Below are 26,213 nucleotides of genomic sequence, written 5' to 3' on the forward strand. Positions count from 1 at the left end.
CTGTTAAGGTTTTCAGACTGTTGTGATTTTGCACAGAGAAAATCAAAGCTCTCTCAGGTTCAGCAAGACTTACTGGAGTCTGTGTGGTTCCACCAAATGAGAGGAAGAAGAGGAAGCAATATAGAAACCACTATAAAGGAGCCTTCTTGAGCACTGAGTCTAGGATTATAGGGACAAGATGGGAACAAGGTGAGAGAATAGACAACATGCTGCCTCATTTCCACCTCATTTCACATCTTTCTTTCCTTAACATCTTTATTTTCAACCCAGTAAGACAGGAGCAATGAAGACTGCAGAACCCCAGTCAAGCCGTCCCAGACAGACAGTGGGGAGGAATTTGATACAAGTCACAGACATAATCATTTCAAATTCTCCTGAAAGTGTCACAGCTCTTGATGAGCACTTCCCTTATGGACATCTTCTCTTATGTCCATGTCACTTTTTAATCGGTGATCCCCTCAACCAAATCTTGAGCTCAATTTTTTTTTCTAAAGCATGAATAAAACACCTTTGTCCATTAGCCTAGTTTCTGCCGCTTTCCTAGTACTGAAAAGGCGAAGAAGTCACTTGCAGTATCTTTTCTTACTTCCTGGCAGATCTAATAATCTTTCTTACTAACCTGGCAGATCTCTTCTCCTTTTGAACAGTTTCTTTACTCTCTCTCCAAGTTATTCTTTGCTGGAGCAACATACTTTTCCTCTTATTAAGGACCCTTTCACCCCAAATAAATGTCTTGTAGTATCAACTCACCATGCATCAGTTCCAGCTCCTCATTACCAGGTCCATTTTTCCTTCTGCAGACAGCTGCATAATTACATTATGTGAAATAGTTTATATAAATCAGCAGTCATTGTCACATGTGCTAAAGAATTGACCTGCAATTGTTATCTACTGCAAACTTCATCCCAGTTTTAGCTATCAAATCTAAGCCATAAAGTCAAAAGTTAACCGAATACAGGTTACTGAAGCTACATTTTGGAAACAATAACTTATAATTTATTTGCCTAGATCCTAGCTTCAAAGCTATTGTGATCTCATCCCCACAGGCCTTGAAATTGATTTTTGAAACAATACTTTAATTACCTTCCTACCTGGCAAGCTTTCTTTGGTGCTTGGTTCAGAAGCTGAGATTGACCCTGACTTTTCATGTCTGGGTCTGTGCACTGCTGTTATCTGTTCTGCATCCTCGATCACTGCTGAGTGTGCCAGCCCAAAAGGGCTGGTGAGTAACTATTAGAACACAGGGCAACACATGAAGCTTTCCTGATGCTTTCAATAAACAACTCTTTAAATTATCAAAACCGTGGCAAAAATAAATTATATTTAAGGTTGCATTTTCACCACCTCCTTATTTGTATGTTCAAAATACGTCCACATAACCGTATCAGCTACTTAGCTGTGCAGCTATTCAAATGCCTTTTCAAATGCATCTGTACACTGTCAAATGTAGATTTTTCATACCTGACTGATTGTAAATAAACAAACCAGAAGCCAAACAAAGACTTGGCTATTTAATCTAGAGGATATTGCACATTAAGAAACACATTCTAAGCTGCAACAGTGTAAATTATTGCTATCCTTTTATACATTTTCAGTTCCTTTATGAAAAGAATCACATTTGATCCACTGAAAATAAATCTGGTCAGAGGCTCTTATAAAATGCAGAATGTGCTTCCACAAACAGAACAAGCAAAGTTGTGCGATTGGTACATTCATAATTTATTTCAGGGTCACTCTGTTTTGCTGACATATACCTATTCTTAAAACCTTTTCCAATGAGTTAAGTTCCAATAAAGGCTACCTTAAACCTCTGATTTCTTTCTGTTTAATTCTGAATATTTCACCACTTGAAACTTCCAATGACTACTTGCAATAGTTACATCTAACCTTCCATATGCCCCTCTTTTTCATACAATTGTTTACCTTCTAGGACAAGGACTGGTATCAAACCTCCTGTCTTTTGATTAGGCTTCTTTCCTCCTGCTAAGTAGCATGTGTACCCCTTAGGCTTTCAGTTTACTACGTTAAGTGTCAGCACTTTTTGTAATCCTTCAACTTCTTTTCCTTCCACAGACTGATCTCATTTCATTATCCTTGGCAGTTCTAAAACCTTTCAAAATTTGGTCTGCTGAAATTCAATACTGATGCAAAAGGACATAAAGTTCACCCTGACAAGATACAACTACAAATTTTGAGCATACCTCTCTAGTTAGCCTTACTCAGTCTTACTTCATCTGTCATTCAATGCTTAGAAGTAGAACTTGGGCACACTATACAAACCCTAAAACCAGAAGTGCATGCTTTACATACTTCTTTCCACTTCCTGAACAGTTCTTCTCCTCATCACTTTTTCAACTACTCTTAGTGAAATGACATTAACTGACTGCTTTGCCTAAGGCAAATAGGATATATATTATTTCAGCATCTCTTTGTTTTCTTTTTTCCTTCTGGAGGGTGAGGCCAGTAAATTTTATACTAGACTAGAAACATGCTGCAAAGTCAAAATTCAAAGAAATATTCTGCAGGCCTCCTGCTCTAATTCTTGCTTTGAAAATTGGTACTTCTTATGTTGACTTGGAACATGAAAAATAACTGTGTGTGGCCATAAAAGTGCACAGGAAAATGAAATCTGTCACTTACACTGAGCTATTTTTGTCATATCTGGCCTTCTGGCTCTATTCCAACCATATCACTGTAGTTAAGTCAGTTACTTACTATCAGTTGCTTGCCAGCTCCTGGCACTGCTCCATGACTTCTTCCAGGTGACTCACAGAGCACAAGACTGACCTTAACGTAGCTTCAAATGACAATAAAATGTGCAGCTTGCCAGAACAAACACAATTTCTCTTTCTCCTAAGCCCCAGTCTCATCCCACCTGTGCTTCCCATTCCAAACATTCAGAGTAGGAGGAAGGAGGTTATTCAAAGATTCAGCCTGCAGGTGTTTCCAAGACGTGTCTGTGATTAAGCAAAGATCTTCCTTTGACTTTGTCCAGCTAAAGAGCAGATGAAAGTAAACAGACTTTTCTCCCCCGCTCCATGATTCTATCTTTTGCATTTACTTACTTCTGAAATGCTTTCCAAATGTTTTGTCAGGGTTTGGCCTAAAATCTTGATATGCAGCCTCCTAAAATTCTCCTCAAACATATGTTATTTGCCTTGAAATTGATAGTGTCTTTCCACTCCAGAAAAAATCTTCAGTTAGAGGCACCATGAGATTCTCTATTTCCAGACCAAATCCATTCAGTTATCAAGGAAAGAATTAGGTCTACAAAATCCAGTCAGGGCATCCAGAGAGGAAGCTGATCTGCTAAATAAGGAGCTGCCATTTTCCACAGCTCCTTTTCAGAGCTGAACTGCCATATGCTGCTGCCTATCCCTCCTTCGCTCGCATCCCCTCTGCAGGAAACCAGCTCTGTGTGCTTCAGCCCGCTGGCTCAGCCTTCCCCAAAACCGTGTGCACTTTACTTAGTTGTGGGCTTATGTCTTCTTGCCCCACCTCAAGTCACTCAAACAGGTTTCTGGTGCCTTAGGCACCCCACAAAGGAGCAGGTGCCTCTTTTCCACACACACTGTACCAGGTGATGCAGTAGGACACATGATCCTTTGAGGGTCCTTGGCAGGCTGAATCACAGACACAAGTGACATGTGACACACTCTTTTTTTCTGGTTTCTTGTGAGGAGCATGCAGGGTTGAGGAGGTGGAGAGAAGTCAGTGTGGTTCTGATTCCCTTGCATTGCATCAAGGGAGCAGGGGGAGAGGCAATGGGAGACAAGCTCTGCTAGGCCGAGCCTAAATCTATCCCTATAACATGCTGAAAAGAACAAAATCTTCAGTATGCGTCATTGAGGCTGAGTGGTACCTTCTGTACCAAGAGAGACTCCTTGAAGAGTTCTGTGACACCAGTGCCAATCAGGAGTCAGCACTGTCTAGTGCAATAATGGAGCTGTTTCAGCCAAGCTTGCTCACAAACCATTCCCAGCCTTTCCTGGGCTCAAAAAGCTTTGAAATGGAACTCCAGGCAAGACCTCCCTCTTGCAGTCTCACCTAAGCCTTCCCTCCAGCCACATCCTGCATGCCAGCTCGTAGCAGGCATTCCTAACCCCCCTGGCTGCCTGCCTTGTCTTCCTCTCCAAAGGGACTTTGGCATCACTTTCCACACATTTTGCCCCTGCAAAACGACCAAGGTCTTGCCCCTCACATTCGTGCCTGCCTCTCCACTCAAAAAAATAATAAAAGCCAAAGGATGGAATGTGGGTGGGAAATAAAACCTCATAAATGAGACTGCCTTTACATAACTACAAAGTCCTAATCATAAGTGTACTAATGTACTTATTCCTGTGCCGTTGAGAACCCACTGGTATAGCAAAAATGTAACACTGGAAAATAAGCAACACAAAAATGTGTTAAAATCCATCACTGGATCCCTGGAAGCCCAAATGTTGTTTCCTGGCACTCCAACGTTTACCAATTGGCTTGGATTTGGCTTGGATGAAATTACGGAAAAGGCAGAGGGACACACTTTTCCTTATCACACTCATTCATTATCTTCCATTCTCACTATCACTGTACGAGACACAAGCTCTGTACCATCACCAATGTAGGGCACAATGTCATGTTCCCTCTTGCCTTTGCCTTTCATCCAGCCCCTACATGGGACTGAGGAGTTAATTCAGAAACCTGAAGTCAGGCATTGTCAGATCCTAGTTGGTCACACCTATATTCAGAGACAGTCCCATGAATGTGCAACTGGTGACTCTGAAACCATTTCAGGTGACACCTGTTATCTCTGTGAATGGGTAGGTGAATGCACAAAATGAATTGAGAAAAACTCTTGCTTATTACAGCAGAGGACAGAAAATAATGCAAAATATACAGATAAACAGCCTGAACACTGTTGTTCTACTCTGACCTAGCAGTATTTTAAGTCAAAACACCAGTCTGTGGTAATTCTACACTAACTTATTTTAATTGAAAGTGGATCATTCTATTATGACCACCTGAATACATTTAATAGCCAGCTTAAATTCCAGCAATGGATGCCTCAAAGTTGGACCATGCCTACTAGCTTTCATAGGTGGCAACAGGATGACAAAATCAGTAGTTACAGAACACTTCATTGGAAGGTTCAAAGAACCCGCACATTCATGATGTATCCCACTCTGTGGAGAAGTTTGCCCCTAAACCCCAGTGCTGCATTTTCCTTTACATTCTGAAATCAAAGGGTTTGATTTCTTTTATACCTTTCTTATGCTATTGAATTTAACTTTAGCTCTGTCTCTTGCTTCAAGATCTTTCCCGGAAATCTCCAGTGATGCATAGAATAACTTAAAAATTGTAGAGTAGAATCTTTTCATGGTACTTTTTCTCTTTAATAGTTTTTCTCTTTAATTCTCTTTTGAGAATGCCAAGAGTGGTATAAAGGATGCCAAGGAAGCAAAAAAGTGAGGAAGGAATCATGTCACTAAACTTCAATAGTCTGAATGTGCTTGAAAAATCTTGACCAAGAATGAAATAGGAAGAGCCCAGAGAAATGCTGACTCCAGAGGCTTCAGAAAAGAATCAGGTGGCTGCCACTACACATGACAAATCCTCATCTGACTTTCTGGTTCTTCATGCTGATGTGTGCATAGAGCAATGTGCCCCTCTTGTAACACTTTTTTATAAGAAGATCAATTAATCCAGTTTATTAAAAAGTATCAAAGTATGAGTTTTGGATTGTACACCAGTCTTCTCTCACTTAAGCTAAAGGTGAATCCCTTCATTTGAGGAATAAATAAATTCTAGATAATCTTTAAAAAAAAAAAAACCCAGTATTTAGAATTGTAGTAGGTTGTTGAACAAGGAGCCATGTTTGATGTGAAACAAAACAGCATGCATATCCACATGTGCAGCATTGGAACAGGTATTATTTGTCACAGTCTCCCACAGATGCTATCAGAGCTTACAGAGAAATGCAATGGTTATTAAAGATGATTCACTGCACTTATTAACATGACAAAGCACAAGAACTCTGAGCTAGTTATTAGAATGAATGAGATTTGATAAATAAAAGAGTGTGTATGAGATTTGATAAATAAAAGGCTTTACAATGTTCTATAAAGAGCCACTTGAAACCCCTTACATTTTGTGAGCCCATCAGCTTCAGGACACCAACGTACTCAGTGGTTTGTGTGAATTACTCATGAAAGGTCCCTCCCAGCTCATAATATTCTATTCTCCAATGCCACTGGGATAGTGCAGGGAGAGGCCAATCTTTGATTGCAGTTGCTCAGTTAAAATTTTCACCTAAAGAAGACACAGTATTACGGTGCCAAGTCCAAGCTAGTGCATGTTTTAAAGGTATTTATGCTGATTCCCTTCCTGCAGGAGAAAAGCAGAGCTTGCCAAAGTGACTTCCAAATGGAAAGTACATCCCAGATCATACATGTCTACAAACAGACCAAGCTGGGCAGTCCTGAGGCTTGACCCAAGTGCAGAACCATCACATTGGAACTCAGAGTAGAGGAAGAAAGCCAAGTGAGAATCACCTATTTTAATTGAAAAGCAATTAGGCAAGAACACCAGCAGATTGCAGTGGAAACTGAGAAGCCATAGAACAAACTGCTTCCATGGACTCAAGGATCCTTGTGGATTCCTTCCAACTCAAGATATTCTACAATTCTATGATCTAATGGTGAAGCATTTCAGGATTAGACATTGAATGTCTAATCCTGAATGACATCTTTTCACAATTTTTTATTTTAAAGCTAGGAAAGAAATGAAATCAGAAGTTTTACTCTTGTTGGTCCAAGAGTGATATATTTTTCATCCATAACTCTGAGGGTTCTAACTCTAGACCACTGCAGATGTACAAAGAAATACAAGTACAAACACACAGGACTGAGACATGTTCTCATTTACTCAAAGGTAGGTCTGGACAGCTCCTTTGATTTACCTCAGCCAAAAAGAACGTTTCCCTGCCATGCAACCAGGAATTGCTCCCAATGAAGAGCCCTGAACACCAGTCTGCAGAACAAATTCCAGTCCCTCTGATGCCAGAGGAAGCCTTCATGGTGTGAACCCTCACACAACCATCAGGAGAGGTTGAGCTCAAAATCAGGCTTTTAGGGAAACACTAAATGCAGTACTAAACTGAGAAATATTTCAGTGACATTTACATTGAAGGATAAAATCATGTGAAAGAGGATATTCACAATCTACGATCGCAAAATGCTGGGACTCTCTAAAGCCTGGGCAGTATGCTGCTTCTGGTGGATAAAGAAAATGTTGTGTATGCTGTGTGTTTCCCAGCCTTACAGGACTCAGCCTTTTGGTTCTAAAACAGTAGATATGAAATGGAGCCTTATATCTCATTCTAGACTACTTAAACTTGTCAAGAAAAGACTTTTCAACATTCCCCCTTTTTTCTCTCTTTCATATGTAACCCTGATCAGCTTCCTTAATCCATATATATTTGCAAAAGTTTTTGCAGGCTTTAAAGTCGTACTCAGAAAAGTCCTTCCTGAAACACCTTTGATGACTTTACAGTATATAATAACATTAAAAACTACTCCTCAGAATTTGAATAAATGACCTTGAAAAACACAACAGACAAGAAGATGGCAATAAAATTATTCTAGGTACAGAACTTAAAACAAATCAACCTTATCTGAACCAGAACTAGCGTGACTAGAGTTGTTCCTGCCTTCTCATAGGCTGAATAGAGGAGACTTTCTTAAGGAATTGATATGACTTTCACCTAAATAATGAACACAAGTTCAACTGAATGCAAGTCAGAAAAACCCCTAAAACTTAGCTGGGAACTTAGAATGAATATATTATTGAGTACTGCCACAGAAACCATCTGATTAAACGTAACAGGGTCACGATTTTACTGTGTGCTCGTCTACAGTGAAAGCCATCGTAAAAAGGATACCATTCAAAGTTAGCATACTCATGCGCATCAATAGAAATCACAAACCAGCCTCTTGTGGCTTCACTGCCTGCTGAGGCCTGGCAGGTAAAGCTGGTCATTATTCTGAACATGGAGGTAAGTTCAGAAATATGTCAGTACGCATTATTGCAATCAACAGGCATTAGTGTACATCAGCGTGCATTACTGTAATCAAATTTAACAGCTCAACTGAACAACAAGCTCTGGCAGTCTGAAAAGATGGCAAAAGGTCCACTTAATGGTAACAAAGTGGTACTAGACCATCCATGGAGGCACACAGCAGGTTTCTGCCATCAAAATATAACTGCAATTTCACTGCAAGAATCAGTCTTGATGGCCTACAACAATCTTCATTAACTAGGAGCACATTATAGTGATCTCCAAAAGCAATAATTTCTGATGTCAGAATTAGAAACTAAGATTTATGAGATGTTCTCCATGTCCTGGGAAATATCCGCTTTTTCAAGTAGCTGTTCCTTAACTTTGGAACATTATCAAAGGCAGTTTGTGAGGTAAGAGATTTAATTTGTGACAACCAAGCAAAAATTTCATCCTGACAGGTAAAAATAAAGTAGAATTCTAACTCATACAGACTTTAGTCTTGGGATAATGTTTGAAAAGCTCTAAAGAGGCTTGAGTTTCACTCAGAGTTTCGTTGAATTAATTCATATCGTGATTGCAGAGTCTCCATTGAGGATCTGGCTTTCTGGTTTTACCAGCTGAAAAAAATTGCACTCATAATCTGAAGGAAAACAACTATTTTCCTCACGTCCATTACAATCTGTTCAGCAAGGATTCTCACACTTCACTCTGAGAAGTTCAAAAACCCCTCATCTTCCCTCAAGCTCAGTCTGCGAATTCAATGATTCACAGTGTTGACAATGCACTTTCTCTAGCAATTGTTTCCACCTCATTTCCAAAGCAAGATCCTGGTTCTTATTCTTAGAAACATATTAACGCCCACTCCTAACAAAAAACCCCAAAGTCCAAAACCAAACAAAACCTAGAGATTTTTTCTATACACTGCAAAAGTCTGTCCATCATTATGATAACCACATTCAGACAGTAAGACAGGTTCCTGGCTGACCCTGCCTTACACCACTCAGGCAAACAACATGACCTAGACCCATTAATGGGAATCACATATTGGTCCCTTCGTAATCTACATCATTTGTGTGGCTAAACCAGCACATTACCATTCTTGTTGACTCTGAATGTGATGCTCTTATACTATTGCTTATGCAGTTCAGTGTTGCTTCAGCTGTAAACAGATACAGAGTTTAGCTGTGAATGAATTCCAGCTCAGGCCAGTAACAGCCCAGTAATGCCAAAGCCACCTGAACCAGGAATGTTGTACACAGCACAGAAACCAGGGCTCACAATCCATGCACTACCACAGCAAGGCAGGGACCAAGAGGGAAGAGAAGGCAAAAGGGAGAGATTCTGAAAGGATGCAAATGTTTACACCCTCCAAGTCACCAAAGTAAGCAGATCTGCACTAAGAGATACCTGTTTTCAGACAAATGGGTATCCAAGCAGTATATTTCCTTGACTCAAAGCTGGTTTGATGTGATAAACATTTAAAAGAGTAGTATAGGTCCAGCTCTAACTTGAGAAATTATAACATGAGTGGAAATGAGCTTCTATTTCAGGATTCAGTCCTGTTCAACATCCTGGACAGATAAAACCCCAAAGTCTCAGAAATGTGCTAGACTTGAACAAGTTAGGTTTAGTTTTCAGGAGCACAGGGCTAGGCACAAAAAATTATCCTCACAGCTGTGCCAAATCCCTGGAGGATGGTTTGCCCTAAATCTAGTTTACTTCTCCTCCTTTTTCCTTAATCTGTCCAGTTTCTCCTTAAACATTTTAAAATCACAGATATCCTGTAACTCAGCAGAGCAAATGTGCACAAAATGATGATTTGAGGAATGCAGTTCACAGCCAACACACAACTGCTACACAGAACATTTAGGAAACTGGTCACATTGTCAGTTCATCCCAAGAATTTGTCTGACTAGAAACATTAGAAGAAATCCCAATAAACATTGCAAGATGGCAAGAGATATATAATAAACAAATAAACATGTTTATAAATCCTCTCTAATGCTCCCAGAGGACCACTCTCAAATTCCAGGTGTACTAAACAAAACCAGTGTAGTAGTGGGCTTGGTAGTGTTATCAGTCAGACTTCATGATCTTAAAGGTCTTTCACTGTCAGAACCCAGGAAATTCCTCTGGCTGCCCTGGAGCACTGGAGGCCCTGGCAGAGACCCTGTCACAGAGCCCAAGACCCCTGTGCCTTTGATTTTGACCCATGGAGCAAACTACCACCTTTACATGAAGAATTACAAGTCCAGAAAGTTTAAGTAGAATGATAGTGAATTTATCACAGGGTGAACAATTTTGGGGTTTTTAGTATGGGGGCTCGGGGTCCCAAGATGGAGGAATTTGGGCGTGCTTTGTCCTTCTTTCTCCTTCTCCCTAGCCTCCAACTTCTGGGTGATGTTGGCACTTTTGGACTGGTTTAAGGTAGAAAGTCACTGTCTAGCATAGGTGATAGGTTAGTTATTGTAAATAACGTACACTTTGTTTTTAGTATAAAAGACAACAACGGCTCTGAGGGCGGTCAGTGTGTGCCTCTGTCTGACCTGCTGAACAGACCTTGGCAGGCCAGAGAAAGAATGTTATAGATAAGAAACAATAAACAACCTGGAGAAGGAGAACAGTAGAATCCTGACTCCTCCTTTGACTGCCGGGCTGGGAAAACAGACTTGTATGTATCTAAGAGTCACTCTGACCAGCAGAAATCCTGAGATTTCGCAACCTAAGTGATTCTTTGATCCTGCTGTGTCTCAGCACCCTTTTCCCCCTAAGGAACGATGGAATTCAGGCAGAGAAGGGTATCACCAGCATGGCCCCAACTGCTCCCATTCCCTAATGGGCATCCTGGCACTACTCTGCACACAGACAAAGATGGATCTTACCCATTACTCCCTGTCCAGTTGGTATCAGTCTATTTATTTTGTTCACAGAACCATTTATATATGGCTGAGACAAACAGCTCTAACTCAATTGCCAAAAATCCCCCACAACATTAATATTTACGAAGTGCTTCTTGTGGGTACCATCTTCGTCTAAATATTATTTATATCTTCAAGAAACACAAAGCTCTGAATAAGAAGATGAGAATAATCTCCATAAACACCAACATGTGTAATTCTTCTTCTTGAAACAACACTGAAGGGATACATTTTTAATGCTTTATTTTTGTTTCATCTTGGTTGCTTTAATATTCCTAGAATCTTGAATACGCTTTTTCTTTTAAATGCTCATATCCTTTGTCAAACATTGATTTATCTCCTGCAACTTATGCAGAACTCTAATTTAACACACTTTAGTTGTATCTCTTGTTTTCAACAAGCATCACAGATTCTACTGAGAGCTCAGAAAGACACTGGCTGACCAAGCACACAGCATGGAGAGCCATTGTTTGTGCAGGTAGCCTGCAAACATAGTGGTTTTACATTTATTTTGACCAATAGCTGGTATCACAGCTTGTCGGATCTCAAAATCTCAGCCCTGAGATGCTGAGCCTCCGAGACCAGCTTGGGGGTCTCGGGAGTCCTGGAATGTTGCCAGAAGTGTCTGGTAGCTGGACTTTAACCCTACACAGGAGACGACAAGGATGAGGGCTTCACAGGGCCTCACCGGGGTGAAGGGTGGAAAGATTAGTTAATTAGAGGGTGAGACACAAGGTTTAAGATTTATGTACAGGGGGGTTTAGAGGAGTAAGATGGAGGAATTGGGGTGTGTCCTGTCCTCCTCCTTCTTCCTCCTCTCCTCCATCTTCTTTGGCCACGGTGGCACCTTTCTATTGGTTATTACTGAGAGTACACCGAGTTATAAGAATAGATGGTATTGGGGAAAAATGATAAATATTGTATACGTAGCAAAGGGTATAAAGATAGGTGCCTGCCCCGGAGGGAGGCAGTGTGCCCATGGCTGACTGCTGTGCGGATCTCTGTTGAGCTGAAAGAACATCTTTTAGATAAACAATTAATAAACATAAAACCAGAAAGAAGAACTGAAGCCTCTTCTCATCCTTTGATACGCGGGCTGCTTCAAGGCCATCTCCGGGCCACCTCTGGGCCTCCCAGGCCCCTCAAACAGCCGAGATAAACCGGACAACAGCTTACAGTCTTAATTATCCTTATTTTTAAAGTAGTTATTTAGAACCCTGAAAGAGAAGAAGAAAGAAATCATTCGGGACCTTTTCTACTCAGGAATAGGAATAGACTATAGTGGCTTAATTCAATTACAGTAATTTAAATTCCTTCTTTAGCTTTATGTCACTTGGAAAAAATACCACTAACCTCTGACTTGCTTTAAAGATTTAGATTTTATCACCAAATAGTGGTGAAATGGCAAATTTGTTGGTAGAAGCTGAACAATTACCAGAGATACCAGTTCATGTTAAGAAGCTGGGACACTGCATATTTCTTATCTTAATTCCAGGGTGAAAAAACAAAGATTTTAAATATTTAATAAGAAGAAAAATGCTCCAGAAATTGCTGTTCATGCACCTAAGGTTAGTGAAAGAACTGGAAGTTTGAAGAGGTAAAGCACTCATCCTAAAGCACATCAGCATTCAGTAAACCATCACAGATGATTTTTGAATTGGCAAGGGCAGAAGGACAATATTAAGAAAGCAGAGTGACTCTAGCCCCTCTCTCATCTTAAATAGCATAGGGAGTGTCCATCCTCTCTGCTGCGAAGTCAGGGAAAGGCCACTGCTCTTTCACCAGGCACTATGACCAGCACCAGAGCATTCACAAACATTGTTTTTCTCACTCAGCTCATCATTTAACCACAGTGCAGACAATCTGAATTAGCATTTGTATCTCAGTCCAGTGAAGAACAAAACTAAATGAAGAGCAAGGAAAAAGTCTCTCACAGGTAAAACAGTACACAAGAGGAACAGAAGCAACAGACCCTGACTTTCCATGGGCGAAACTGCCTTGAAATGGAACATGCATGTGGTGCAGAGGCAGCATACACCAGGGAAGCAGTACCAAGTAACTTAAAGTTGTCAGGTTTAACTAATTGGTTCTTAAAAATGCCTGACGCAAACAAAGCACTGAAGTCCCTTGGCTGATTATGGCACCTCTTAGAATCTGATGAAGACATTCATATGAGTAGGGAAACACACGAGTCAGGTAACTATAATGTCTTAACTGAGCAAATAAGTTATTCCATGCAATTCAAGGCACACTGAGTATTTAAAGAGGTACTGCACCAGAGCTGATAGGTTTCTTCATGTCTTTAGCAGAGCTGAAAAAACATTTGAAAAGAAATAATCTCAATTCTTATCACCTACATGCATCTGAAAGTTTCTGAACCCTCTACTGAAACCCATCTGTATCACAGGTTTAACACACTGGTCCTTGATTGCCCATGAAATTTTTAAAATAAGAGAAAAGCTCCTCAATCACTCAGACATTTAAAAGATTTGGAGTTTCCACTATCTCCAGTTTCCTGTTTCTTCTCTTAATACTGTTTAAATTGAACATTTATTTTTATCATTCATTCAGTCTTAAAATGTTTCCTCTTTTTATTCTTGCGAACAATCTGAGGAGAGAGGGTTCAAATCCATCTCAGTATTTCCCCTAATCATTCAAAAAAGCAATCAAATAGCAGTGTGCATGCAAGTTCACAAGCTAAAAGCTATGTCAAGCATTCAGAAGACAATACTTTGGAATAATTCCCCACTTGGGTACTCACCCTGTACCAAGAGTACCAGTGCACAATGTTAGCATAGCTACAGCTCGGGCATCCTCAGTTCCCACCAGCTTTTCTGGCTCTAGCTTCTCCAATTAGTCTGGTCTCACGCTGGAGAAGTCCAAGAGTTTCCACAGTGTCAAAAAATCTATCCAACACTGGCTTGATTAGTGATCCTGTCTGACTGCAGACAGTGCTGGGTTCAGTGCGAGGCACAATCTGATTACCTGGGGGTAACTTCTTACAGTGTCCTGAAATCACAGCCAGGCATTTAAAAGGATTTCTCCCAGAATCAAACACAATGACAAAGGGAAATATGAATATGACTATCACAGTCCTGTCTAAGTTCAGCAAAGAAATGCAATTCTAATGAAACTCTTCTCTGATCTGTTTTATCAACACAGAGCTACTATGGGGAAATTAAAAAAATAAACTCATGCATTTTAGGTTTTCAAAACCAAAGCCACAAAACAAAGCTGGGCTATATTAATGGGGACCCTGACAATAGATCCAAGAACCAAAAGTTAGTCATACAAAGGGCTGTGTCACACTTAAAAACTGAGCTGAAACTTTTCTCTCCGTGCTGTTTTAAAGCCACTCCATACTTCAGCCTGAAGTGAAGGCAAACATTTATTGACAGCTAATGCAGTGCTCCTGCGATGTATTATTAGGCACAAGCCCAGAGGCACAGGGCCAAGTGCTGTTCATCTCTTGGCGAGTGTCTCAGTGTCTCAGATATGCACTGCCTGAAAATATCCAGTGATATTGCTAATGTTTTTTAAAAGGCAGGAGTCTTGAGTTTTCACAGAAACTGATACACTGATTAACCCACCAAAATAAGAGTATAATTGAAGAAGCCCCGCAACAGTTCACCCAGTTTCTAACCCCTGTTTCCACACATCAGGAGTGATGTACCAAAAAAATACTACCTTCCTTTGCCTTACCTCATTATTTACTTCAGCAGTGTCAAATCAGATCTTTCTTGCTTGGCTAGAAACTTTTCCAAAACAAGTGAAAACATCTATCAGCTTTTACCCAAGGGAAATGAACTGCTGAATATTCAATCATAGGTTTCCTTCGAAATGCTCTGCTTGTTTGTTTTAGAGAAGCCTTACAAAGGACAAAAAAAGGTTTGAAATCCTCTGAGCAAAGCTGACTTCTTTCTCTGAAGGTCACCCTCAAGTAATTTCAGAACCGTGGAAATAGCCAGGGGAGGGACAAGCAGACTCAAAAGACAGCTTTTCTTCTCAAGAAACTTTGGTGCTTCAGGCTGAACTAAAAAAATGCCCTCAGGTGGAGGTTTGCCACTTTTTATGGACCTATCAAATTTTACCCTGGGGAGAGAGATGCAGTAAGAAGTTCTTCTAGCAAAAGTATCTGCTGCACAAGTGCTTCAAAGAAAGGAGAGATTGCCTTTCCAAAAAGACTCCACTAGAAGTGATCAGGCTCATCAAGGGTCTTATGGTCAGGTACTTTCTTCTTTGGGACAACCCTTAACCACTGTTTTCATGGTCAGTGTCAAAGCTGGAATATTCAAACCATACGGTATAGACCTGAATAAAGACAGCCCCTCCATATTCCTTCAGAATTTATGGTATGATCATGCATATGCACTCAAATTGACAGTAATGCATTTACCAAACATTAACTATGCCTTGCCTATTCAGAGCAAATTTTGCCTAGGATCCAAACTGAAACTCATAATCACGTTAGCTAAACACATTATTTAGGAGATGTTGCAGCCTGACTAAAGACTCAATTTTGCATAAACCTTGAGAAAGACCCGGGAAACCAGCGGCAGCTGGTTTTTTGCCTAAGCAAAAGCTATAGGATCTGGGGCCCCTGTGCAGCTCCATGCACGGGCACACCACCGTCATTCCCGTGACAGCTCCGCACACTCCGTTTCTGTAAGGAAAGCGAATCGCCGCCCGAAATCCCCAAGCAGGCAAGCGAGCAAAGCCGCTCTCCGGGGCAGAGCGGGAGGGCAGCGGCCGTGCCCCGGCGCAGCTCCCGGCGCCGCCGCCCCCGCCCAGCCCCGGTACCTTCAGCGGCGGCCGCAGTGCGGGGCAGGGCCGGCTGTGCTCGCTCCGCTCCTCTCCGCAGGGCAGGGCAGGGCCGGGCCCGCCGCGGGAGCGCTCAGCCCGGGGCAGGCGGCAGGGACGGGGCGGGGCGGCCGCGCTCCGCCGGCTCTGGCAGTGCCCCTGCTCCGCACACGGCCCGGGCAGGGACGGGACCCCGCAACTTCGCACGGTGCCGCCGGCCAAACAACCGGCGCAGTTGCCGCTACCCAGCGCCAGTCCCTCGCCCAGCGGGTGCCCCCGGCCCGCCCGCCCGCAGCCCCTCTCACCTCAGGCGCTGCCTCCTCCCGGCCGGGACGGGGGACGGCGCCGGCTGCTCCCCGCTCCATCGCCTCGCCCCGCTCCCGGCTCCCCGCTCGCTCCGGCTGGTGCGGCCCCGCTCGCCGCCGCCGCAGCCCCAGCGCCGGCCCCGGAGCGCCGCCTGCCGCCGGGGCACGGCCCCCCGCCCCGGAGCGCCGCTGCCCCGGCCGCCTTGCGAGCCTCAGGGGGCTCCGTCCTGGCCGGGCAGCGGCGCTCATCTGTCATTCGTGTCTTTAACCAGCGGCCCCCTCCCCTCATCGGGGCAGCGCTGGCCCCGCTGTTGCCCAGGCACTCATCCCGAGCCCGACCGTGACGCTTTGAGGCGGCGATCGCGCTCTCCCGGGCGCCGGACCTGTGCTGGCTGCGCTGCGCTCCGGGCTGAGTTCTCCGCTCCGCTCCGCTCCGAGCCCGCGGGCGGCTCCGTGCAGCCGGCAGGTGAGCGCTGTCAGCGAGCCTGCGGGGCGGGCCAGGCGCTTCCCAAGGCGGGGAGAGCCCTTTCCCCGAGTTTCTACCCCTGCCCGGCGCAGCCGGAGCGGGGCCGGCAGCCCGCGGTAAGGCGCTTCGGCACAGCGCGGCTGGGCTCCGACCCCGTCGTGTGTGCCGGGGCTGCCAGGAGCCCTCGGGGGGCAGAGTGGGGAGCGGCGTTCACAGACGGTCGGACGGAGACACCACTGCCCTGCTTGATGTCCCCGATCTGCGAGCGGGCGCTCGGGGGAAGGTTAAGCCTTTGGATGCCGGTGTGAGTGCTCGGGCTCTGCCCGCGCCTACACCGCATGTACACCGCCGCAGGATGCCGCTCACCGGGCAAACCAAAAGCGCACTGGTAACCACACTCGTAACTTTTATGGTTTTAGTAACGAGGATGCTCTACCCCGACTCCTCCCGCCCCCCCGCTAAACCTCGATAGGTACCAAGTTACAACCTATTTGTAGGTTAGGATCCTTACAACCTATTTGTAAGGATCGAAATGCATTTCCTGAGGTGTCTCTTATCTCCTGTCAGCTTTTTTCAAAATGCCTCTGTAGCTAGTACCTGAATCCAGTTTTTTGTCAGTCTTAACACTTTTATTTTATTTTATTTTATTTTATTTTATTTTATTTTATTTTATTTTATTTTATTTTGATCCTGGCATTCATTTATTTTAATTTTTGGTGTATTTAAAAAAAAAAAATTCCTTCCCTTCCTCTTGGGGAAAATTCTGGGTAGTTCTGGCATCTGTCATGATTTTTGCCTCTTAATATTGAAGCAAAGATTATGTGTGTATTAATTAGTTGCTTTTTTCAGTTAGTGGATCAAGAGCAAGAATTTGTTAGGTCAAACTTGACAGAAACTGTCAGTCCCAGGCAGCCCCTTGTCTCTGCAAGGAGCCAACTCTGTCTCAGGGAGAGCAGGACATAGCTCTGCCTAGAGTATCTGTAGCTATTGTGGAGATTCTCTTTGTACATGTATATGCATTTCATGGTTTTTACTAATTATTTCTTGCAACCGCTACAAAATCGATCAAGTTTCATGGGAACAATTCATTGCTCTTAAAGTATTTGGTTTTCAAGACAGCAGAATTGGCAATTAAGTACATTGCCTTCTAATTTCGTTTCATATTCTGTTTGTCTTGCACTATGTAAAGACAAACAAGCAGGACCTTGCTCATGGCCTTCTCAGCTCCATTTCAGCACTGCTTCTTGCATGATCTCCATGAATCACTCCCCTCTGCTCTCCCACTGAAATCTGGAAGTGAGACAGGCATCGCAAAATCTGACCTTGTTCGTATCGGTGTTAAAGAACTATTTGAAACCACTTGTCTTTCTCATACAGCAAAACCCTTTTATTTTCATTTTTTTGCTGCTTGACAGCACAGATAGCCTGGAACATATTTCTCCTGGCATAAGATTTTTGTGCAATTACTTTTCTGTGCCAGCTCTATTTATTTAGCACGGATTTATCCCACCTGTGTATGGCTTGTACTTCCTCAAAATAATCTGTGTTGAAATACACAGACGTATGTATTTCCTTTTTTTCCCCTCCCCCTCTAATTCCCAATAAGTAATTTGACAAGGCTATGAAGATTAGGATCTCACTTCTAAGAGGTTACCTTTCAGCTTGCACTGGAGATTAGTTGTGCATCCTCAGAAGTGAAGAGTCAGCATGACTGGACAGATGTAATTCCACTTTTAATAATTCCAAAATATTAAACAGTATACCGTCTCCTCCACCCCCCAGTTCCACTAAGTTGCAGTTCCTTTACTTCACAGATGATAATGAAGAGTAAAATTGAAAATCAATAGCAGAATATTATTTATGGGATCCATGCCACTTACCATTAAAAATAATACAATTCCAGTTTTCTAAACAGATAGGGAAAAGGTTGCATGCAGCAGTTAATTGGTTTGGACAGGATCAAATCTGTGCAGTCTTGGCATTACGTTTGTTGAAAACTGGGTCTCTGGCTCCAGCCTTTTTCTCTCAGTGCTCTTGCTTTGGTGCTGCTTTGTGCTCCTGTTCCTTGAAGGCCATGTCATGTGTGCTATTCCCGACTCACACAGCACCCACAGCTGCAGCAGGGAGGCTACAGGCACCGTTCCAATCCTTCTGAAGACCCTCACATCTAGAAGTGGGCCACAAAAGGTAAATTGGCAGCTTTGTTTCATATCCATGCCTATAGAAGATTGGGACCATTCCTTCTTACTCTTCCTTCTGGACTTGCTTGGAGTAAATAAAATTGAGTTTGGTTTACAGTCATGCCTTTCTACTGCAATTGAAAACACATTTGTATGGCTTTCTGTGAGGAGCTCTCTCATACAGGTGTGTGGGTGCAGCCTCATCAGTCTTCTAGTTCAAAAATTTATTATTTTACTTGGACCTGGTCCTGCTTCAAATGAAATTAACATCTGAAATCCCAAAAATTTCAGAGAAGTATGATTAAATGCTTTGCAGGTGTGTTTCCCCATTTCTTTCCAATACATCCCATTAGTGTTGCTATTGCCATTCTGTTCCACAGATGGCAGCTTCAGTGGCAGTGACATGGCAAATGTAGAAGACAAAGCCTACCTCTGTTTCACTTCTTCAATTATTTTAAAATTTCTTAAATATGCTTAAATGTTTTTAGAAAGCATATTTAAGAAATTTTAAACTGTAATAAGCATTAAGCCACTTGCTTACACTGCTCACCGAGACCAACTTTTGTAAAGCAAAAAAAGCAGATTTAAATGCAATACTTTAGGGTTTTTTTAAAATCTGAAATCTGAGTAAAGCTGGACTATTATCCCAGAGCTATGAAAGGGGAAAGGATATACCTTTTCCTTTTGATTCACAACAGAATAACTCCTAGAATTGTGGGGTGGTTGTTGATTTGTTTTGATTATTTTAGCATCTCAGTTGTTGTATTGACGAATTTGGTTTAGGACTTGTGTCATCCAGAAGCTATTTTCCAGGTCAATAAGATGCCTCATCTGAGTGTCAATAAGCCCTCTTCAAATACATTCAGCTTCTCAGGACTCATTTGTGATCAGCAGTCTTAGGGTCAAGAGTTTATACATGTAAGTACATATGTTTTAGAGATGAAGAACCTATTAAATTAGTTCACCATGGTTAAATTAGTTCACCAATGACCAAAGAAACAGTATACGGGCAGAGGCAGTAAGAATCTGCACTAAAGCTGGAATTTTATAGTTTCACCCTGGTGTCCCAGTCAGGCAAGTTGTTTTAGCTGCAAACTGGTACATCCCCATCTGCCTGGAAGGGACCAAGTAGGGAATTGGAAGCTTTTGCAGAGGATGTGCCCAAAAACGTGGCATCAGGCAGGAGGTGAATTCTATATGTTAGAAAGAGGATTCTAAGTAAAAGAAGGTGTCACAAAAAGGGAAACAAAGGTGATAGTGGCCACGACACCTGGGGTGTGTGTAGACTGTGGAAATAGTTATAGAAGTTTGCTCCTTGGAGATGGTGGCAGGAACAAAAGGAAGCCCCTGGAAGCCTGACTCCCACTCTTCAGCTCTCATAGCAGACAGAAATCCCAGAGATGGATAAGTGAATATGTCTGTGAAGACTGTGTTGAACACTATTATTGTAATGCTTTTGATTGATTGCCACAAAGTGCTGCTGAGTGTGTTTTTGCAGGGAGAGAGAGGCAGATAGCAAAATTTTGGTACCTGTCATGGAGATAATTATTTTTCTAGCTGAAGGGAGTGAAAACCGGAAAGGGAAAAGGAGCATCTCTTGCTTCAGGTAAAAGTGATTTTTCAAACAGGGAAATAATTAAGCTGAACTTCTATTTACATGACTGCAACCAATTCTGTTCGGGGCAGCTGATTGGAACAAGAGCTAAGAAATTATACTGCAGGTAACAATGCAGAAGGCAAGGGTAATATAATTGTATCAATGACAGCAGATGCAGTAGTTTTTCCCTCAGGTTATTTGTGGTCCCGTTCATGTGCAAAATATTTTATATCTATTAGAACAGTAGCCATGTGTATACATTACATGAATATGGCCATGTGTATATATTACATAAATATAATATTTTCTCTGTACTTATTTTCTTCTGTATAAGAAGGTATCTAAGGGACAATTTAGAGTTTTCTGCAGACTATTTATATAAATTATATAACATGTTGCAAGCAGGAGATACTTACATATTAATAACAATTTTTCAAATTATTTCAGGGGAAATTAGGTTGGAAAATCACAAAAGTTAAATTCAAGAAAGCAAAAGGAAATCAAGCAAGTTATAGAAGATGTAATAGAGCTACTGTGGTGATAGCTGTTGTGGTGATCGCTTGTGAACACTCTGTATCCTTTTTGTGTGGAAATAATATTGCTGTGAGTTACAGCTCTGGTATTTCCTCTTCTGTTAGATATCAGGTTATGTTTTTGTCATTTTGCTGAGAGTCAGCAATGAATTTGTATCCCTGTAAATCTCTTGCCTCAAGTTGCAGGAGCACAGTTGCACCAAACAGTGTACAAGTCACCTTCCAATTATAGCTAAACTAAATTTTAAGGTAGTATATGCAAACCTACCCTGAAAAAGAAAACTTGTTATGTAGAAAGGAGTTTATGTTCTTCTGGCTCTGTTTATTGCCCGAGTCATGGGGTTGGTGGAGGGGAGAGTAACTCTGCCAAGCAAGAAACTCTTAGCCACTTGGCTCTTTGATTTGCAAATGAGACCTAGGTATACGTATTAACATTGAGCAAAACTGGAGCCTTACGACAACAACACGTATAGTTATCTTTCAATTTTTCCAGGTCAGATGCAAACTTATGCTGAAAACTGTCTCTTTGTAGAGATCTGACCAAGCTGCCAAGCCCAGGAGCTGGCACTGACTGCATGCCACACCATGTGCTCAGAGATTGCTTACAAAGGAAGTAAAAATCCACATATTGATTTGGAGGTAAAAATCAACAGGAGGTTTGGAGGTAAAAATCTACATATGTTTGCCTCCATGTTGACAGGACAAATCCCAGCAGCCATGCTCAGGCTGAAAAGGCATTTTGCTAGTGTGGGGATTTGCCCACTCAAAAGACCAAGGCAGAAAACATTCTATAAATGGGAAGAAATACAGAACATAAACTGGAAGCAATTTGGAAATTATATTTTTTCTCTCAAATCAAACATAAGCACCCAACACTCTGAGATAAAAGCATGATTATTGAATAAATATATGGTCAGGCAGCCAGACAAATGGAAAATGAATCTAACAATGTTAAGCTTGATCCTACCCTGCTTTGGGAAAAATTGCTTCTTAAATACATTTCATTTTGTAAATTTAACATTTCACCTCAAAGTATTATGTTTGCTTCAATACAGGCTTTGTGGTCTGAAGGGTTCTCCTAATCCATTTGGCTGAAAATCAAGGCCAGTGACAGAAAAATAATATCAGAATGATTTTTGTGGGATTTATTTGCACTGTTGTTCTCAGAAAAAAAAAATTAAGCCAAATTCACTAGTTTCAGATTCTTGACATGGATCATTAAACCAAGGCAAGCTCTCTATTGGCTCTTTGACTCAGAATTAAGGTTTCAACAGTAAATTGTACTTTATTTTGAAAAAAAAATTACATCTCCTTTAATTTCAAATGTCAGTATATGGAATATAAAACAGTTTAGTAAAATCACTCTGAAAGTTCATTCAGATAAATGTTTAATCATCCAGCATTGTCTGGAGGTTTATGAACATGGGGATCCTAATGTGCTCTAAAGTAGCATTTAAATTTTGTTGAAGGAGAATATGCCTTTTTCAGGGAGGAGTGAATTATCCCCACGAGTGGTCTACAGGAAGAGTAGGTGTACAGTAAGTTCCCAGCCCCACTCACTAACTTCACAGTAACTTTCTCTGCAGACATGTATCCAGGTCAGTAGAATTTAAGCTTTGTGAATCTTGCCATGCACATATTGCAGCACTTTGGCTACAAAGTGGATCAGAGCCCAAACAGTGAAGGATGGCTATGTCTGCATTAGGAGCAAAATGGTGCCGTGGGTCCAACATTTGTCTTTGAGGAGCTTTTTCTGCAGTGTAGCTGCGGTGTGTTCCCAGGGACTCAAAGCCCATTAGTGACTGAAGCACATTTTTCAGCTTAGCTCCTGCAGAAAGACCCTGGTCGGGCAGTATTGAGCAACACACACTAGGTGGGGAGAATCAAGAATAATCTGAACTTCAATGCTAGTGTAGATATTCTGAAACAGGGCAGGGCTTCACAGGAGGGCTAGTCTGATGGCAGCCTGGGTGAGCTGTGAGTCTGGGGTGACCAGTGTCCTGGGGACCTGCTAGAGAGTGGCTGTGGAACTCCTTGAGTTAGCAGAGAGGTTGGTATTTTTCATTTTGTGGAAAAAAGAATGCAGAAAAGCACTCAGCAGATTCATGCCTATGGCACCATTCAGCCTGTCATGGCATTTGATGCAGAACTAACACTCTGCACAGCATTCTGTGGTGAAGGCCACATTATAAAAACTGCATTGAGAACTAGCCCTGAAGCTTTTCTTGCCCCAGTCTGTTTGCCATGAGAAATAGTAAATTAAATAACATCCTAAACGCCAGACTCCTGTATGTAATGAGCATGCAGTCCACAGAATTCACTAAGCAAGAGGTTAGTGGGCTTAGTGAATTTGCCTGGTTCTTTTAAAAGACTTTCTATTATTAATAACGTTTCCAGCTTCTTAGTGGGAGCTGAAGTTACTGCAGAGCTTTTGAAACAAATTTCAGGGGTCAGGAATGGATGTGCTATTTTTGGCTTCCACTTAACCACCCAACAGACTGGAGTCAGGTAAATGATTTGCTCATGTTGCCATTAGTATCATGTTGCTGCTATGCATGGCATCTTTTTCATAAAAAACAACAGAGCTACCTTTCCAGCAGCTTGCAGCACAGATTAGAGAAAATGGTGAGGTTTGCCAAAGTGCTTTTGCTCTTTACATAGCAATTAAGCTTGAGAGAAAAACAGATGGCCACAGGTGGGTCTCAAGCACCTACACACAAACCTCAAATATCCACCTAAGCCACAATCACCTTTTGGGATTCAGGTGGCTTTTGAACAACCAGTGGGCTGTGTGTAAATTATTTGCATGGATGCCAACCTATCCCTACCTATGAAAACAGCAGATGAGAAAGCGCATGGCAGTGGCTGATGGAAAGAGGAGATTAGGGCAGCAATATGGTCAGTGTCACCCGTGAACTTTGTCAGTTGTGGATATTTTTGTAAAAGTGAGAGTTAGAATAACAGTGCAGGTGCTGACATCCAGAGGAGGGTGGTTTGGAGAGGAGGGAAGGAATGTGGTTACCCCATTCATTCCATCATGGCTCACATTAGCAGTGTGTCTTTAAAAAAAAAAACAGGATGCTGCTAAGGACATAAAGAGAGCTCTGGTGTATGTTGCATCAGTTGTAAAATTGAGTTATTTCTAAATTATTGGGTTTTTTTAAATGCCACTGGCTGAGTTTTAACACAAAGCCGAACAAGATCTGCAGTGAAGAACATGAGTAATTTCAGCGATGGGACCTGCAGAATTATTTAAGCAAATTTGTGTGATAACTGGGGCTTTTCTCACAGTGTTTAGTCTTGATAAGAACAAGACTGGTGTCTTATCTGCACTGCTTATCACATTTACTGCTTAATAGCAATGGAGCTGCTGACAGCAAGGAAACAAAAAATTGTCAGGAAAGTTGAATGATTGAATAACCCCTAAATGAATGCCCGGTGTTTTCAGTGATATTTTTGGCAACAAAGAGACCTAACCAAAACAAAACAATTTTCAGAATTCACTGAGGTGATCCTTCAGAAACACCAGCGGGGGCTGCATCAACAGAAGTGTCACATAAGAGCTGTTTGTCTTCAGCTCCTTCTCCTTCGTTATGAAGGAACCTTCTCACTTCTACAGTGGGGAAACAGTTTCAGGCCAGAAGGGTGGACAAGCAAGAAGGGGAAAAGAGGCAGATGTTCAAGGAGCAGCAGCCTCCTTGGGTGCCTTCAGCTCATTTTCTGAAGTGCAGCCAATTTCCAAGGAAAGTAGCTCAGGAAAAAGAAGGTGCTGTGCTGCTTGGGAGCTGACAGACTGCCCCTCCTCGACCAATAATTAACTACCAGAGCCAGAAGATAAGGTTGCATCTCAGCAAAATGTTTTTTTGTCATATAATGATCATGACAGAGATGAAAGTGCTTGTGAGTGCAAAATTGACTTACTTATCCATGCTATAACCTGACCGACTGCATTCACACCGGGCAGATCTAACGATGCTTCATGCTGGGGCTCTCATGAGATGAATCTCTGCAGGGAAAAAATGTCACTTGTTTTCTACTGTGCTCTTTCAGATACTTTGGGCATGCAGTTTTGTTAAACAGAACCCAGCAATCCTTTTCATATTGGTATTTTTGAGCATTTTTGTTTTAATGGAGAAGTGGCAGCTCATTTAAAGCCCAAGAGCATGCATTAAACATTCAAGTGAGTTCCAGCTGAGACAGCTCTGGGTGCAGTGTGGAAGGAGGGAGTTTGTGTGGCTGAAGACTGTCACCTGTAGCAGGTCTTCTTTCCTGTCCTTAACCATCTGTCTTCATTGAAACCCAGGTGACAGGTTAAATGTCAGCAACAACCTTTGCACATTTCCTTTTAATTAATGGCTCTTGGGGTGACTTATCAGATGCAAAAGTTTCATCTTTATTATAATAAATTTGCTGTTAAATCCTATTTTGCTATTTTAGCCTGGTGGTGCCATTGGTTCCTTACAGCACATGTTGAAAAACATCCTTTCAAAGCCTAACTAGAAATTAAAATTGATTAAACACCCAATAGACTCCCCAAAGTTGCATGAAAATTGAGCATGAGTAGTTTCAGAAATTAAAAATGATATTCTAAAAAATCTGACAGGTTCTCTACCCCTAAGAAAGTCCAGAGAAGGACTGGTTGTCTTTGTTCTGGTTTACAAAGATGCTAATTGGGAAGTTTAAGCAGGCTTCACTGCTGTGTCACACATGAAACAGGTCAGAGTCATAGAGAGAATCATTGCCTTGCTGCTGGGTGGTAGGCACCATTGGGCCAGAAATCCTGTCCCTGGTGATTTTGAGAGACCTATAATCTTGTTCCAGTGCAGAACAAAAAGCCATCTAAGGTGCTGGAAACTTTTCCTTTGTTGCTAGGGAAGTCAGTGTAGTGAGGCAAGGACAATGTTTTTCTTTCTACATCCATCCTCTAAATATTTGTAATTTCTGTGACTACTCATTGTGTGCATTCTTTATTTTCTCAAAGCAGCACTATTCTGAATAGATCTCCTTATCTTATTCTCTAAGGGGTTTCTAAACTGTAAGCAAGCAGGCTGTGGATCAATTAGCTCCATCTACTCCATCTACTTCTTTTTCATTTTGTACTTAATAGCAAACAGTTGCATTTCCATCTCTTGGTACCCACTAACGTTGGAGCTGAAATACTGGGAAAACAAGGCATTTAAGTCTTGCTATGAGAAAGAGCTACCCCAATGCAGCATAGAAAAAAAGACACCCTTCGCTCTTCATATGCCACACAGTCCTTCAGCTGCAGAGGAGCTGGAGTGGCTCAGGAATTTACCATGGTAATATGAGGTTCAGACTTTGTTCCTGGAAAGGGCTGAAGTACCTACAATAGCTGGCCTTCAGTTGGCCATCAGG

The 26,213-nt window shown here is 42.0% G+C and overlaps 1 protein-coding gene across 5 annotated transcripts in view; it reads right to left on the bottom strand.

Annotated features, from left to right (window-relative positions):
• KCNG2 (potassium voltage-gated channel modifier subfamily G member 2) overlaps positions 1 to 16,860 on the bottom strand; it is a 55,490-nt gene extending 38,630 nt beyond the window's left edge. Inside the window, exon 1 of one of the 5 annotated variants that reach the window (XM_064705146.1) lies at positions 16,445 to 16,860. The gene's annotated coding sequence lies outside the window, so the exon portion shown is untranslated. Of the gene's footprint in view, positions 1 to 13,717; positions 13,801 to 14,658; positions 14,746 to 15,756; positions 15,866 to 16,061; positions 16,199 to 16,444 lie in introns of those variants that run through there. The other 4 variants (XM_064705145.1, XM_064705147.1, XM_064705149.1 and 1 more) reach the window with 4 other exon arrangements.
• Between the last annotated feature and the right edge of the window lie 9,353 nt (positions 16,861 to 26,213).

Source organism: Zonotrichia leucophrys, chromosome 2 (genome assembly GCF_028769735.1).
Source record: "Zonotrichia leucophrys gambelii isolate GWCS_2022_RI chromosome 2, RI_Zleu_2.0, whole genome shotgun sequence".
Lineage (NCBI taxonomy): Eukaryota > Metazoa > Chordata > Aves > Passeriformes > Passerellidae > Zonotrichia > Zonotrichia leucophrys.